We start from the raw sequence: 16,725 nt of genomic DNA, 5'->3' as shown, positions 1-16,725 counted from the left end.
GGATGTCTGTCGTTGCCTGCAAGTGCAGCCCATCCATGGCACTACATTTGCATTAACCACAATACTTGCAGTCAAATGCAAACAAAAACACACTATGATAATATGTGTGATCAGTATGCCTTTTGGCGTCCTCTGGTCGAGCACCAATTGGTGTCCTCTGGTCGAGCACCAATTGGGTCGAGGCTCAAAAAAAGCCGTCCCTTGGTGTGGACCAATCAGTTTCAAGAAGATGAATCCCTGCAGTCACAAAAGCTTTAAATCAAAATTTAATGCATATATTATCATAGTGTGTTTTGTTCGCATTTCACTGCAAGTATTGTGGTAAATGCAGACATGAATCCTTGTAAAAGACGTTGGTTCGATCTTGTTGGTTTTTGTCGTTAGGCTGTTAGTAGGATCCTACTAACAGCCTAACAACAAAGACCAACAAGATCATCAGTAGGATCCGACTAACAGCCTAACAACAAAGACCAACAAGATCATCACGAGTTCGACGTCCCTAATCGAACCAACCAAACGTCCCTCCTTAAAACCCTCGGCTGCAAGACCTCCCAGATTCTATGGTCTTCCCAAGATCCAGAAAGAAGGCTCCCCACTACGACCCATAGTGTCCATAATCAACTCTCCTACATACAAACTGGCCCGTTTTCTATCAGATACTCTGCTCCCCTTCACTGGCAAGACCTCGACAGCAGTACTTAACTCAACCCAATTGGTCTCTATGGTCAAGGACATGGTACTGTCTCCTGACGATATCCTCGTCAGTTTTGATGTGGTATCTCTGTTTACCAAAGTCCCAGTTCCTGACACCTTAACAATAATCGAAGACTTGGTCCAACATGGACTGAACTCGGATGTACCTGCGCTGGTTAGGCATTGCCTCACCAACACTTACTTTACCTGGAATGGCACCTTCTACAAACAGAATGAGGGTACCCCCATGGGCTCCCCCTTGTCACCAGTGATAGCCAATGTGTTCATGGAAAAGTTTGAATCAGACGCCATCCAGACGTCCACCCTACGTCCTTTGGCCACGTGGCCTCCCAGCATTGAACCATTTCCTGGACCACATCAATTCCAGACACCCATCCATCAAATTCACCATGGAAGTGGAGAAAGATGGCAGACTACCATTCTTGGATGTTGTTTGAGAGGAGACCTGATGGATCTTTGGGACATTGTGTTTACAGGAAGGCCACCCATACAGATTCCTACTTGAAACCTGATTCCCACCACCATCCGGCTCAAAATAATTCTCTCATCAAAACACTATACCAGAGAGCTCATTGCATCTCTGACCAACACCACCTGGCCAGTGAACTGAAACATGTACATTTGGCCCTCAAGATGAACGGATACTCTGACCGCACTATCCGCCAAGCTGTTTCTCCCACCATACAGAAACAACCACTTGAAACTCCGATCAAAACTATCACATTGCCATACATAGCAGGCGTGACCAAACAGATCTCCAAAATTCTAAACAAACATAAGATCCAAGTCCGATTCAGTACAGTACATAAAATCCGGGATCTGATCCCATCCGTAAAGGATGTCATTCCGGACTTACAGTACCCCGGTGTTTACAAATTGAGTTGTACCTGCGGAGACTGCTATAATCGGGGAGACGAAACGACATATTTCAGACCAAATTCGCGAACACAAATCAGATTTGAAACATGGCAGAACAATTCTAGATTTGCAACGTTCGTGACTGCAAGGATTCATATTCTTAGGTTTTTTCGGTAAAGTCACGTAGGTAAAAAAATTAAATTAATAAATGTAAAATAAAATAAAAATAAAATAAAAATCACGACGTTTCGGAGGCAACACAAGCTTCCGTCTTCAGGTGGAACCGTCACAGCCCGACAGCTGTATCAAGTAAATGAGAGATTACAAGAGCTAAACCTGGTAAAACAAAACCAGGTTTAGCTTTCTACCAGGTTTAGCTTTCTTTTTTCACACTTTTGTTATGTAGGCTAGGTGTAGTCACAACCCGAACCTCTCCATAATAAAGGCTCAGTCTTTTGTTATGCAGTCTATTCATAGTCTCAAGCCGCACCTTACCATAATAATAAAAAGTGGGCCATTCCTGGCCCTTCCCCCCCCCCCCCTCAACCATTATATATACGGAGTGGAATCTCTTCTAATCTCTCATTTACTTGATACAACTGTCGGGCTGTAATGGTTCCACCTGAAGACGGAAGCTTGTGTTGCCTCCGAAACGTCATGATTTTTATTTAATTTTTTATTTAATTTTAAATTTTTTAATTTTAATTTTTTACCTACGTGACTTTACCGAAAAAACCTAAGAATATGGCAGAACAAATTCTTCAGCCGTTGCCAATCATTGTTACAACGCTGTGGGTGATCATGATATCGTTTTCTTCGATACGAAGGTACTCTGCAAGCCGGCTGGATACCACCAAAGATTTGTCCATGAAGCCATACAGATATACAAACACAGGCATAACTTTACCCGAGAAGATGGATTCAAATTGAGCAATCATTGGAAAGATGTGATTAACCATGTTAAACTTAAATCACCACTCCCCCCCCGCTCTGCGTCCCTCCTCCACCATCCGTGACGCCGTCTTTTAGTTCCACCTTCACCTTCCTGGCTCCACCCACATCCCAACCCCCCCCCTCCCCCATCCTACACTTCGTCCTCCCTCCAACGACTATTTAGACGCCGTTTTACTATTTTCACCTTCCTACAACGTTTTACTATTTTCACATTCCTGGCTCCACCCACACTGCAACCCCCCCCCCCCATCCTGCACCCGTCCCCCTTGGCTCCTCCCCCCTCCTCTTACCCTATATATTAAATGCCCCATTACAAATAACTCCCACTACAGTTATTTTGCTATGCCTTTTGACACCTGATGAAGGAGGCTTGTGTTGCCTCCGAAGCATCGTGATTTTAATTGATTTATTTTCATTTATTATTATTTTACTTAATCTTTTACCTACGTGACTTTACCGAAAAAACCTAAGAGTATGAATCCTTGCAGTCACGAAAGCTTCAAATCTAGAAATAATGATAGTTGTTAGTAAGGCGTTGTTAGTAAAGAGTTATTAGTAAGGACATGTCCCTTGCTTTTTATTCGACGTGTGTGATCGGCATCGCGCTCGCTGAAGGTGTTTGCCTTCAGGGAAGCCGTGTACTGTATACGCAACTGCGCACAATTCTGCGAGTCGCTTATAACTGCTTTGCCGTTACTTATTGCAAATTATGGACTTGGACTGTTGTCCTCTCAAGAATCCCTGGCACATAATAATATGCCACACGGTGGCGGTCGCAAAATGCTGATTTATCTATATATAAAAAAGGGAAGTTTGTGAATGTCTGTTCGAAATGTTTAGCATACTTCCCGACATGCAACAAATTTGAAATTTGGCATGTGGTTAGCTTCCAGACTGTACACAATGCTAAAAGTATAAAAATAGATTTTGTATTTTGGGGAGGGGGCGCAATACAGTAATCCCTCGCCACTTCACGGTTCAAGTTTCGCGGCCTCAGTGCATCGCGGATTTTTCAAAAATATTCATCGAAAAATTTCAATTAAAAAATACCGCCATATCGGCAGCCGTATTCCGGAAAGCAGCGTTGTTTCATCGTGATGCGCGAGAGAAACGGTTTCCCAGGATGCCAGACAAAGAGAGAAACTCTCTGAGGCTTTGTACATACCCATGGGCACTCAGACAAGGCACGTGATTGGTTCCCGGCGTGAGAGCGACGAATGAGAGCACGAGTGGATGTACAGTATCCCGTGAGCTGATTGGCTGCGCATCATCGTATCCTCTCCCAGCTTCTTCCCTTGTTGTATCTCGCCACTCTCGTTCACGCTGTCAACTGTGTCTCGCGTATCTTAGTGTTGTGTTCGAAATTAACTGGTGAGTGTAGAACACCATAATACGTATCGTATGAGAGAGAGAGAGTGAATGTATAATATTAAGGTTTTATAATTAAATAGATTTAAGTAAAATATATATATAAAGTATAAATATACATATTTTAAACATTCTGGTACCCACACACACATATACGGAAATTCCTAGGGGGGCCAATCCTACTTCGTGGATTTTCACCTATCACGAGGGGTTCCGGTCCCCATGAACCGCGATAAACGAGGGATCACTGTAATGCATTTATTTTGCACGCAAGTGAGCGGTGACATCACATCTGTCATCACATCTGTGATGTCACACCCGCATGCGGCAGCGTTACGCAGTGTGCTTGCTGACGTCACCCCCCCCCCCCCCAAACACTCCACGTAGGCACTGTTTTAATCCAAGACAAGAATCCAAGTCACGGGCGAAGCCGGGTAGTAAAGCTAGTCTATATATAAAAGGGAAATGTGTGGATACGTGTGTCTGTTCGAAATGTTTAGCATACTTCCCAACATGCAACACACTTGAAATTTGGCATGTGGGTAGGTTCCATACTGTACACAATGTAAAAACTATAAAAAATAGACTTGTATTTTGGGAGGGGGGGGGGGGGAGAAATGACCATGGAGTGTGTGGCATCAACCCGCAACACACCTGAGTTAAGCGCTCTGCAACGCTTACCCCTACCATATGGCTCTTCGTGCGCCGTACTTCTAGAGCTGTTAACAGCGTGCCGGGAGATTTTAGGTGGCGCTTCGCTCCTGGCCGATGAAGCCATTGGCTTCTCGGAGTTTCAATACATATCCGTGTGAAGAACAGGTACAACTGCTATCTTAAATATGAAGCATAAATTACATCTGTTTGTTTGTGTGAAGCACCAAAAACTCTCCAACGCTGAGCTCTAGCATCATTAAATTTGCACAACTTATGCTGTCTGGAATGTCTAAGTGAACGTGACTATTTTCAGCTTGCCACGTCATTCCCTTCCCGAGTTGCCAAAATCGACCTTACGTCGAAGTGGGTTAAGGTTAAATTTCCTGCAGTGAAAAACATCCGATTTAGTTAAATTGATTTCTTTCAGCTTTTTTCTTTCTTACAAGAATCAAATTTTCAGGGTTTTTCAGTGACATGGTTCACAGGTGGTGGCGTGTCCAGACCCATGCCTGGCTACCTTCATCCGCTCAGTATGAATGCTTCCTCACTCCACCAAGTAATTCATTGAGGATCAACCAACACAGCCGAGGCTGCATGTCTCTCTCCTCGTGGTGAGATGTTAACTACCTGTCCTGGCATACAGGAAGTCGTGGGTTCGATCCCAACCCTGACGCCTGCTGTATATTTGGAGCTTACGTGTCTCTCTCTCTCTCTCTCCCCGTGGTCGTGTGGATTTCCGTCCGGATCTCCCGGTTGTCCTCACTCCACATGCAGAGAGTGAACACCGCCACGCGTCCAGAGTGAACACCACCACGCGTCTAGAGTGAACACCGCCACGCGTCTAGAGTGAACACCGCCACGCGTCCAGAGTGAACACCGCCACGCGTCCAGAGTGAACACCGCCACGCGTCTAGAGTGAACACCGCCACGCGTCTAGAGTGAACACCGCCACGCGTCTAGAGTGAACAGAGTGAATCACGCCACGCGTCTAGAGTGAACACCGCCACGCGTCTCAGAGTGAACACCGCCACGCGTCTAGAGTGAACACCGCCACGCGTCTAGAGTGAACACCGCCACGCGTCTAGAGTGAACACCGCCACGCGTCTAGAGTGAACACCGCCACGCGTCTAGAGTGAACACCGCCACGCGTCCAGAGTGAACACCGCCACGCGTCCAGAGTGAACACCGCCACGCGTCTAGAGTGAACACCACCACGCTGTTGACGAGCCTCACCTTGTTGTTGTTGTTGTGGGCAGGTCGCTTCTGAAAACAAGAGCGGTATAGCAGCTCAAGCGGGCTTGGCCTGGTAAAAATAAAAACTGTGTTAATATTTAAAATAAAACAAAGTTACAAAGTGGCGAGCCAGGTCAAGACAAATTCAACTTAAGCGAGATAATTGAAGCAAACGCGATCAGGCGAGGGCAGGAGGCAAGGCCCCAAGTTGATAAGTTCCAACCTGGACATCGCTTCCATGCTCGCTGCTACTCAATTAACATCCCTACGAGAGATAGAGTGAGGCTCTACCTCAATAAACAACAACAACCACCACAACAACCACCACCACATCCACAACCACCACCACATCCACAACCACCACCACATCCACAACAACCACAACAACCACCACAACAGCGATGAGGATTTCTCACCTCGGATTTCAGTTCACGGGCGGAGCGGCAACTTCCTGGTCCCTCGCGACGTCACGCGGCAGCAGGCGACATGACGTCACTTGCGGGGTACGATGACACTCCCCTCCCACAATGAGCGGCTCTCAACTCGCGACGGCTTTCACGACACATTATGTTAATGAGCCGCCAGTTACCGGGCGTGGCTTTGCCCAAATAAGGATTTGCACTGGGAAAGATATCGGCAGCGGCCGAGCGGTGACGTCACGCTCAAGAGCGCGGTGGTCAAGGGTGGGTGACATGACGTCACTAGCGAGGAACACCTCCCCCTGGCGTTTGACGCCGATGAGGTCACGCTGAGCGGTGACGTCAGAGAGCGGGGTCAGAGTTTAAGTTTGTTGACATAAAGGGAGCGAGAGTTTCGACTCAGCCTCAAACGAGTACCCGGTTTGGTGTGTAAACATCGCCACTAGGGAGACAAAGGCGGCCGGGCGTGGTGCTGGCCACCCACCCCCTCGTGTGCCGTGACGACCTCCATCGGTGCTGCTCGCTATGAGCAGCACTTTGTACATGTCGTTGCTTGGCTCTCCAGCACACCGCTGGCGAAATTTCACGATGACATTTTCACGTCCATAAAAATAAAATCGCCATACTAACCTAGGCCGTTTTTTGAAAAAATGTATCCAATTTTCCTAGCTTTATTTTTCAACGAAAAGTGCATTCCTTGGTTGTGTTTAGCCTGAGTATCTTTATATATTACGTTAAAAAGTGTGGAATTTCATGCATGAAATTTTCGAATATAAAAAAGTTAATTGGCATACTGTACCGTTTTTAGGCCAAATAAGCCCAACTTTCACAGCTTTATTTTTGGACGAAAGTTAATTCCTCTATTGTATTTACCCTTAGTATGCTATGTATTATATTAAGTGGAATTTTTTATGATGAAATGTTCATGTCCCAATATAGAATATCGGTATACTAACCTATGCCGTTTTTGTCCAATGGCCAAATTTTTACAGCATCATTTTTCAACAAAAGTGCAATCCTCGGGTGTGCTTAGCCTTAGTATCCTATATATTACGTAAAAAAGTGGGAAATTTCACCATGAATTTTTTTAGTAAAAAGGCTGTGACATGGCTGTCTTTGCCTTACAAAACAGATGGGCAAAGTGTGCATGACCGAAAACTTTTTTTCCAAGCAAGATACATCAACAATGAGGCCATTTGCTGAATTCTTGGCTTCCCCATCCATGGCTGTCCCTCCACAGTCGTCCATTTGGCACTTCACCTCCAAAATGGTCAACGCATCTACGTCACCAAAAGAAATGCCAAACAACAGGCCCTGGCTCCACAAGATACCACCCTGATGGCGTTCTTGGTTTTGTGCCCAAGTGACCCATTTGCTGCCAACCTGCTCTACCATTAAGTTCCCTCCTACTATACATGGACTGCAAAAAAAAATGGAAGCGAAGTGCTGCCGACGGTGAATCGGATGCCTTAGGACGAGTCTGCACAGTTCATCCCAACAATCAGCAGTGCTACTTTCTCCCAATGCTTCTCCATGTTGCCAAAGGGCACAAATCTTTCCAAGACCTATAAACAGTGGAACGAGTTGTCTGTCAAACATACAGAGAAGCTTGCAATCTTCGTACAATTCTTGTGCATGATCACCTTATTCATAAAGCTATGACAGAAGCTTCTGTTGGTCAGTCCCCTTTCCAACTGACATTGCTCTTCTGCATGAATCTTCAAGTTTGCAGCCCATCTAACCCCATGGGACTCTGGCAAAAATACAAAGAGGGCATGAGTGAGGACATCCTCCACGGAGCTCAATAACAAAATACAAACCTGGACGTCAACTTTTCTGATGTTATCTTCAAACAGGCCCTCATCCTCCTTCACGACAAACTGCACTCCATTGCTGGAAAATACTTCACGTCTATGGGACTACCAACACCCTACAGGGACAACCTGCATGCCCTTGCTCAAGAGATCCTAGTGAAATATGCTATTATGCTTGACAGAATCTTACATTTCTTTGGGAAAATTAACCAAAGCTGATGGATGCACAAATAGAAGCCTACACGGAAATCTTGGAAGACATTGAGACTACAAATCGAGTCATTTTTATCCTTGATGCACCTGCCAGTACTGGGAAGACCTTTGTTTAGAAACTGCTCCTCGCTAAGGCTCGCCAGAGAGAGATAATTGCTCTATCTGTGGCATCATCGGGGATTGCTGTGTAAGTCGATGCGTGTGAGTCGATGTGTGTATTTGAGTCCATATGTGTGTGTTTAGGTCCATGTGTGTGTGTGTGTAAGTCGGAGTATCTGTGTCTTTTTTGCCCAGGCAATGCCAGATGTTTGTATGTACGTCGATGTGTATGTAAGTCCAAGTGTGCATATTAGTCCATGTGTGTGTGTTAGTCCATGTGTGTGCATGGCTTCATGTAAGTCACTGTGTGTGTGTGTCTATGTGTGTCAGTTGATGTATGTACGTCGATGTGTATGTGTGTTAGTCCATGTGTGTGTTAGTCCATAGGTGCTCGCTAACAGCACTTGCCCCTACAGTCTGTTAAGGCTATATGGGGGATCTTTGATCTTTGTTAGTTCATATTTGTGTAAGTCAATGTGTTTGTGAGTCGATATGTGGGTATAACACCATATGTGTGTATCTAAAGTCCATGTCTGTGCGAGTCCGTATGTGTGGAGGCCAATGTGTGCGAGTCTCTGTGTGGAGGAGTAATATAGGGATGCGACTTCATGCTCGTTGTTCAGTGCGATGACGTCATGCACGCTGGGCGAGGTGATGACGCCACGTCTCCTCTCGGTACTTAAGGGGGACCACGTAACGAACGCGGGGTTACTGTAGGAGCCTGGGAAAGAGAGCGGTTGAAGAGCCAGCCAGGGGTAGAGCTCAGGGAGTCTGGAGACAAGCCGGCCGTAGTGATAGAAGGTGCTGCTCTCCTCGGTCGGTCGGTCGGTGTTGGCTGAACCCCCGATCTGACTCGGGGGAGAGAGCCTTGGCGCTAGCCGAGCTAGGAACAGACAGAGTGAAGGTTCGTGTGAAGAAACCTAGTGAAGGACACTTACCCCTGGGGAAGTTATCCAAAAACCCTTAATAACTGGCGCAAGCCCTTAACTGAAGACCTGCCTCCGTGTCGTCATTTGCACTTCAACATATGTGTAATGCGAGCATAAACGGGGTGGTTGCTGGCCTCCGCGCCAATCACACGGAGCGTGTGGGAGGAGCCACTGCTCACCTCGGCTCCAATGGGAGACGAGGTCAGTACGGGAAGGAGGAGTGTTGTATGTGTTGGGTTTTGAAATTTTGATAAAAATAATAAAAATTAATAATTTTCCGAAAAATGCGCAAATCGCATTCATTATGTTAATGTGTGTATTACTATGCATAAATTATGATAATGCGTGTAATTATATGCATAAATTATGATAATCACGGAGATAATCGTAGTAATTTATGCGAATGCTTGCGATTATGTTAATGTGTGCAGTTGTGATAATTAGGCTTAGCTTCGTTTATCCAGAGTTATCAATCAGGATAACACGATTATCATAGATTCATTTACCGATTATCCTAGTGTGTGTTATAATATTTTAGGTCACCAGTTCAGATCTCATCACAGGATACAGCTCTTATGAATAAGATGGTTTTGCATGGACTTGGAAAGAACACTCAATATGCTTCTGTGATAACAATTTTATTCTAACAAACACGTGACATTCTATCATGCAGGTCAAACATGCGTCAATAATTCATGGGCAAGATTATGCAATTAACTAATATGAACGACAAAAACTTATGCAGTTGCGAAATTATGCAATTATGCAATATGAATAACGAAACTCTTATGCATTTGACTAAAATGAATGAATAAACACTTATGCATTTAACGAATTGAATGACTAGAAACACTTCTATCAATTGTAACCTCTACTTTTCCTACCAGGCATCTCATTAGTTCGCCCATGTATCGATCACAATCGGCGACTGGTCGAGTTTGAAAACAAGCATGACACACTTCCTATGGCGGTAATATAGCACTTATTGTACCCAAGAGGCGAAAGTATATGTCAATAGATTCATCGGCAAGTATAAAAATCCTCTTAACGGAATGTTTGATACAATGGTGGGTGAGGGCGTGTTGCGGGAGAGCTAATCTGGCTCTGTTTTAATTAATTCTTCGGCGAGACTCTTTGACAAAGGAACCGGTTTGACAAGATTTTCTCTGTTTTCTTGAGTCTGTATGTGGGGAGCGATACGACCTCTCTGCTGTCTGTGCGAGCGGCAGCTGAGACTTTCTCCGCTGTGAGGTGAGCGGCGGCGCTCGTTCAGAAGACTTTGACTCTTTTTCTCCACGGCGGGATGACGAGTCGGTTTTGGTTGATGCTGGTCGATCTGGGTGTCGCTCGTTGTCGCTCGGTGGCGCACGGTGGCGCACGGTGGCGCACGGTGGCGCAAGGTGTCGCTCGTTGTCGCTCGGTGGCGCACGGTGGCGCACGGTGGCGCACGGTGGCGCAAGGTGGCGCAAGGTGGCGCACGGTGGCGCAAGGTGGCGCACGGTGGCGCACGGTGGCGCAAGGTGGCGCACGGTGGCGCACGGTGGCGCACGGTGGCGCACGGTGGCGCACGGTGGCGCAAGTTGGCGCTCGTTCAGCAATCTCCGCCTTTCCTGCGGGTTGTTCGCTGGTCGTCACTCTGACGAGGAGCGATGCTTCGTTCGTGGCAGGGTGGACGTTGGCGTCTTTGTTGGCTTCACTCGCAGCTCTGCGACTCAGGGTAGCGATTCTTCTCAGGTGGTGCAGACCTCGGCTTGTAGCTACGCGTCGCTACTCCGCGAACCTCGTCATTCTGAATGACAGGAGCTTCTTCGTTGGCGGCGACGAGGAGAGATGGCTGTCGCCCTGGAGAACTCTGGTGGGGCCTTAGCCCGGAGACGAGATGAGATGTAGGCCGGAGCTCGTGAAGATCTGTGTTGGAGCCGAAGCCCGGACGAGATCTCTGGTGGGCCTTAGCCCGGAGACGAGATGGGCTCAGAGCCCTGGCGATCTGTTTTGTATGGATGTTCCTTCGGTTTATATCTGGAAATTCCACTTAGTTTCCCGAGTTGTTCAAAGGCTGTCATAAAACCCTCCTGTGGGCTGAACCATCTGTGTTCGTTGTGTGTGTGTCCGTCCGTGTGTTTCGCGTGCGTGTTTGTCCGTGTGTTTATTAGCTTTGAAGACACAGCTGTGTGTCGTTCTGGAAGAAAGGGGTGGGGGTGGGGGCCTCGTGACGGCGCCACCGAAGTTATCCATTAGCCAGACCGATGATTCGCGTCGAGTTATAAAAAAAACATTCGAATCCATGTTTTGTTACTGAATAATATTTGTCGCGAAAACCTACGCGTTAAGCGAGCTTAATTATTCCCTCCCTTGCTCTGGGATCACATCCTTTGTCTCACACAGCTTAAGTTGTTTTGGTTTGGAAGTTGAAATGCAACTTATTTGCTGCTTGGTTCCATCTGCACAGTTATGCCGAAACCGTGTTCACGATGTTTCATCGTGACCCGATCTCTCATGGAAATGTTATTTCCTCGCGTGTGCAATTTTTTTCCTGTCCGTGTTGTGGGAAGACAAAGACGGTTGTTTCCACGGTGGAAGCACCCGGCGCATGCTTTTATTTATTGATCTTCGAAGACGTGTTAATTTCCTTTGAGCCATTGCCCCCTTTATGGGTGTCATTTCCTAGCTTTGTGCCTGCGTGTGGAGATCCTCTCGGAAAGACAAAGACGGCCGTGTTGCTCGCTTCCCATGGGTTGTTGTGTTTGGTTAATTTTGAGAGCCTTCTCCGCCCTTGATTCCTCTTCTACTTTAATTCCGTACTTATTATTTGACTTCTTGTGATTATTTAATCTGATATCCCGGCTTATCTTTGTTCAGAATATAATTATCTCTTCCTCTATGGTGCCTGGTTTGAGGTTTTTTTTTTTAAAAGGATGTCCTGCTGACCCCCCTGCCTGCCATTCCCCCCTCCCTTGTTCCTCTTGTGTGAAATTCGGGGAGTTTATGACCTTGATTACCCTCTTTCATGCCGTCTTTCCTTTGAATTGAGGTATGCGCGCATCTGTGGAAGTGTGGGGGCGTGTTCGTTCCACGTTGCCCCGTGTCTATTAAAAAAACAATATTATATATGATGGCTGAATAATTCTTAAAAAAAATAATATTAAAAAAAAATAAAAAGGGGGTACATACACAACAGGAGTCAGGGTCACGTGATGGGAAGGATATAGGGAGAGAGCCGGAAGAGATCGGAAAGTTGAAACGGAGCGAGAATAGGGGAAGCCACGCTGGGCAGTGCGGGAGATGGTGCCATCTGCCACGTGGTGGAGCAGCGCCATCTGCCACGTGGTCGAAGACCTACGCACACCGTCGGCCAGCGGTGTGCGTGGGGTAGACGGGGCTAGCAGAGTGTGAGGGGCTAGCAGAGTGTGCGGGGCACACGTGGCTAGTGAGTGACTAGCAGAGTGTGCGGGGCACACGGAGCGAGCGGTGTGGCTGGCGGCGTGTGCGGGGCACACGGAGAGAGCGGAGCGGCCACCAGCGAGTGCGGGCCACACGGAGCGTCGCGGGGCGCGCGGCGGAGGCGGCGTGGGTCCGGGCGAGGACCAGCGGGGTGCGATACGAAGAACCTAAATAAACGACAACAGAGATCAAGAAAGCCTGACAGAGTCGTTTATTACATACTAGCTGTACTACCCGGCTTCGCCCGGGACTTGGATCCACCACGCCCGGCCGCCTTTGTCTCCCCAGTGGCGATGTTAATACGCCACACCAGTTACTCGTTTTGAGGCAGAGTCCCTCCCTCACCACTCTGCCTCCCTCACCACTTTCCCTCCCTCACCATTCTCCCTCCCTCACCACTCACGCCCGGCCGCCTTTGTCTCCCCAGTGGCGATGTTAATACGCCACACCAGTTAATCGTTTGAGGCTGAGTCGACCTAGGGGAGGTTCAAATAATCGTCACCGGTGGTGGCCGTGAGCGGGAATCGAACTCGGTTCGCCGGCTTTGTAGCGCAGCGTAGCGTTAACCACTACACCCACCGCTCCTCACACACCACACACGCACAGACACACACACAGACACACGCAGACACACAGAGACACACACACACACAGACACACAGACAGCACGCTAACCACTACACTACCGCTCCCCACACACCACACACGCACAGACACACACACAGACACACACACACAGACACACACACAGACAGCACGCTAACCACTACACTACCGTTCCCCCTACACAACACACGCGCGCACGCCCATAGGTACACATACACGCGCTTGCTGCAGACACACACGACTGTGAGGGTGCGTACGGCAGTAAACGACTGAAAGAATAAAGCGGAAATGCTGCGCGAGGAACGCCTTAGAGCTGCAACACATTTGTGTAATGCGAGCGTAAACACACAAACACATACAAAGACATACACACACATACATGCACACACATACACACAAACACATACACACACATACACACACATACATACACAGAGACACACACATACACACAAACACACACATACATACACACAAACACATACACAATACACACACACATACATGCAGACACACAGACAGACACATAACACACATACATACACACACATACATACACAGAAAAACATACACACACATAGATACAAACACACATACATACACACAAACACATACACACACGTACATACACACATACATACAGACACGCAGACATACACATAAACACATAAAAAAAACCGACATACATACACACACACATAAACACACAAACACACACACATACATACACACATACATAGAGACACACAGACATACACATAAACACATACACACATAGACATGACCCGGCTTCGCCCGGGACTTGGATCCACCACGCCCGGCCGCCTTTGTCTCCCCAGTGCCGATGTGAAAACGCCACACCAGTTACTCGTTTTGAGGCCGAGTCCCTCCCTCGCCACTCTCCCTCCCTCGCCACTCTCCCTCTCTCACGACTCTGTAGAGGACGTGAAACTTTTATGAATTTACCTTAGATTCGCGTGGTGGGTGTCGAGGCCTAGCACCGTGTAGAGCCTCCCACCTCGCCTGATTTTCCCACCCGGCTGACGCTGGGTACGGGTGCCGGTCCCCCCCCCCCCCCCCTAGCGCTCGAACAATACTGAGTAATGGCTATTATTTAATTAATTACGGAGCCTATGAAAGTGGCGAAGGCGTGGCTAGCCGTTGGCAGGGGCAACCGCCGTCCAATGAAACTGCAGCCCTTGGCGAAGGCGTCGCTAGCCGTTGGCAGGGGCAACCGGCGTCCAATGAAAGTGCGTATGGTCCGGAGACACACAGACACACAGACAGACAGACAGATTTACGATTTTATATATTACATATGTATGCGAGTCCATGTGTGTGCGTGGGTCCATGTTGTGTGTACGTCCATGTGTGTGTCTCTTAGTCGATGTGTGTAAATCCATGTGTGCTTAGGTCCATGTGTGTGTGAGAGTCTACGTGTTTGAGTCGCTGTATGTGTGTATGTTGATTTGCGTGTGTAACTCAATGTGTATCTGAAGCGAATGTCTGTGCATGTGTGTCTAAGCCCATGTGTGTGTGTGTCTTTTTCGCCCAGGCAACGCCGGGTACTTCCCGCTCGTACTCTTATATCAGCGCACTTCATCTATCTGTGATGAACGCTGCACTTTCCATCGTTTTCATGCAGGGGGCGCTGCAAACCTACGCGCCCCCTGCATGAATGACGGAGGCGCAGGGACAGACGTTAGCTCACGTTGGAATCGATCTGGAGACGGCGGTTTTCTGGCACGGTCAGCTCTATGTCGCCTCATCTCCACCCTGCAATCCCAACCAGGTGAAAGACCGCATCGAACCGAACCCCGGTAAGGCCATCTACTTAACGACTAGAGAAAATTCACGCGAAATGTTTTCAATGAAGGCTTCCAGATGTAAAATTATATAAGCTTTAATGAAGAAATAAAATTATCTAATTCAAAACGGAGCATCGGGAGTTTGCGTGGATGCGTCGTTCGTGCGCAATTTTTTTCGTGACTTTCCTGGCCCAAGGCCGTAAATGGTTGTGAGGGGGCTGTAGGCGGTCAGGCTTGCTTCAACCCATGGTTGTGAACATCCAGACGTTAATCGGCAAGGACCATTTTTTGTCCTAGTTCGCCAACATATAAGACGTCATGCAAATTTCGAATGAGTGTTGTGTGGAGAATGTATCTACTAGATGCGCTCTGCCTTGTAACCTAATACAAATCTGTACCAAAAATGCATTTCAAATGTGCTCTTAAAATTACCTCCTAGCTATGAAGCAGACCAGCAGACACGACATCTTTCATTTATCGATCTCTCCACGAAACAAAGGAATGTTTTACACAAACTATAACTAGCACAGTCTTCTGGGATTGCATCATTGATTCAATGCAAGCCACCTGTGGAGCCTTATTGGTGCACAGCGTCTCAAGAGCAGCCGGGCTTGCTTCAACCGATAGTTACGAACATCCAGACGTTAATCAGCAAGGGGCATTTCTCGTCCTAGTTAGACAAAATCTACGTCAACACGTAAGACACAATTATAATTCGTGTTGTAGAGAATGTTCCTCTACGTGTAACTTTTGAGTGGCATTTTCTTCTAGATTTGAAGCTTCCGTGACTGCAAGGATTCATAATCTTAGGTTTTTTCGGTAAAGTCACGTAGGTGTGTGCTCCCTATTTCAAAGACAATGAGTTGCTCCAGAGGCAGACGCTTCCTAAAAACACAAAAATACCCTTTGACCTGTATCAGAAGAACGGGTCTCACCCGAGTTATCATTACAGGTTATTCCAAAACACTCTTTGTCCTAACATCACTTACTCAATATTTGACCCTTATAGACAAAATGTTACATGTACGCAATCAATCATTCAAGTATTCATTCTAAATTATGGAGTCATTTTAACAAAATTGAATTACTGCACTGAAATATACTGCAACAGGTTACATCGTATTAACAAGAAGCTATTTAAAAAAACAATATGCACCGTCTGCTTAACAGTTTATGTACAACATACTATTGCGCCATTCAAAACGAGTAGGCCATTGCATGCTGGCGTCTGGGTCAAAATTGAGCAAATTCCAAACAGGATCTTGTCCACATGCAGGCCGGTGCAGGGCCACCACCTTATGCCACACAGGGGCAGCTGCTACCTGGGGATGCTCTTCGAGTGTTTGAGACGATACGGTACAAAACTCTGAATTGCCGGGCGATTAAGCACCATATAAATGGAATTATTAGAACATAGTGAATGCTTGGGAGTGTATTGGTTCTCGCTCCTGGTTAGAGATCTACCCAACCCACACGTCCACAAACACTGGCCGCTCTTACCCTGCAAGTTGAACCTAGGAATTGAGGGTTCAACTTCTTTCTTGTCATTAAAGGTCTGTGACAAAGGTGCATCTATTGGAGAACAATCGTCTCAAGCTTACACATCTACCGGGTC

The 16,725-nt window shown here is 47.1% G+C and overlaps 1 protein-coding gene and 1 pseudogene across 1 annotated transcript in view; one reads left to right on the top strand and one right to left on the bottom strand.

Moving 5' to 3' along the window:
* The window catches only part of LOC133361338 (zinc finger protein 208-like), a gene marked incomplete at both ends in the record, with an annotated part of 534,864 nt that overhangs the window by 433,317 nt on the left and 84,822 nt on the right, over window positions 1–16,725 (top strand). The gene's annotated exons all lie outside the window — the stretch shown is intronic.
* Window positions 1–16,725, bottom strand: part of LOC133361253 (zinc finger protein 91-like) — a 34,657-nt pseudogene that overhangs the window by 3,461 nt on the left and 14,471 nt on the right.

Source organism: Lethenteron reissneri, chromosome 72 (genome assembly GCF_015708825.2).
Source record: "Lethenteron reissneri isolate LAM-NWPU_2019-01 chromosome 72, ASM1570882v1, whole genome shotgun sequence".
In the NCBI taxonomy this organism is placed as follows: Eukaryota; Metazoa; Chordata; class Hyperoartia; order Petromyzontiformes; family Petromyzontidae; genus Lethenteron; species Lethenteron reissneri.
The sequence above is the reverse complement of the archived record's forward strand: the minus strand, read 5'-3'. Positions and strand labels throughout refer to the sequence as shown.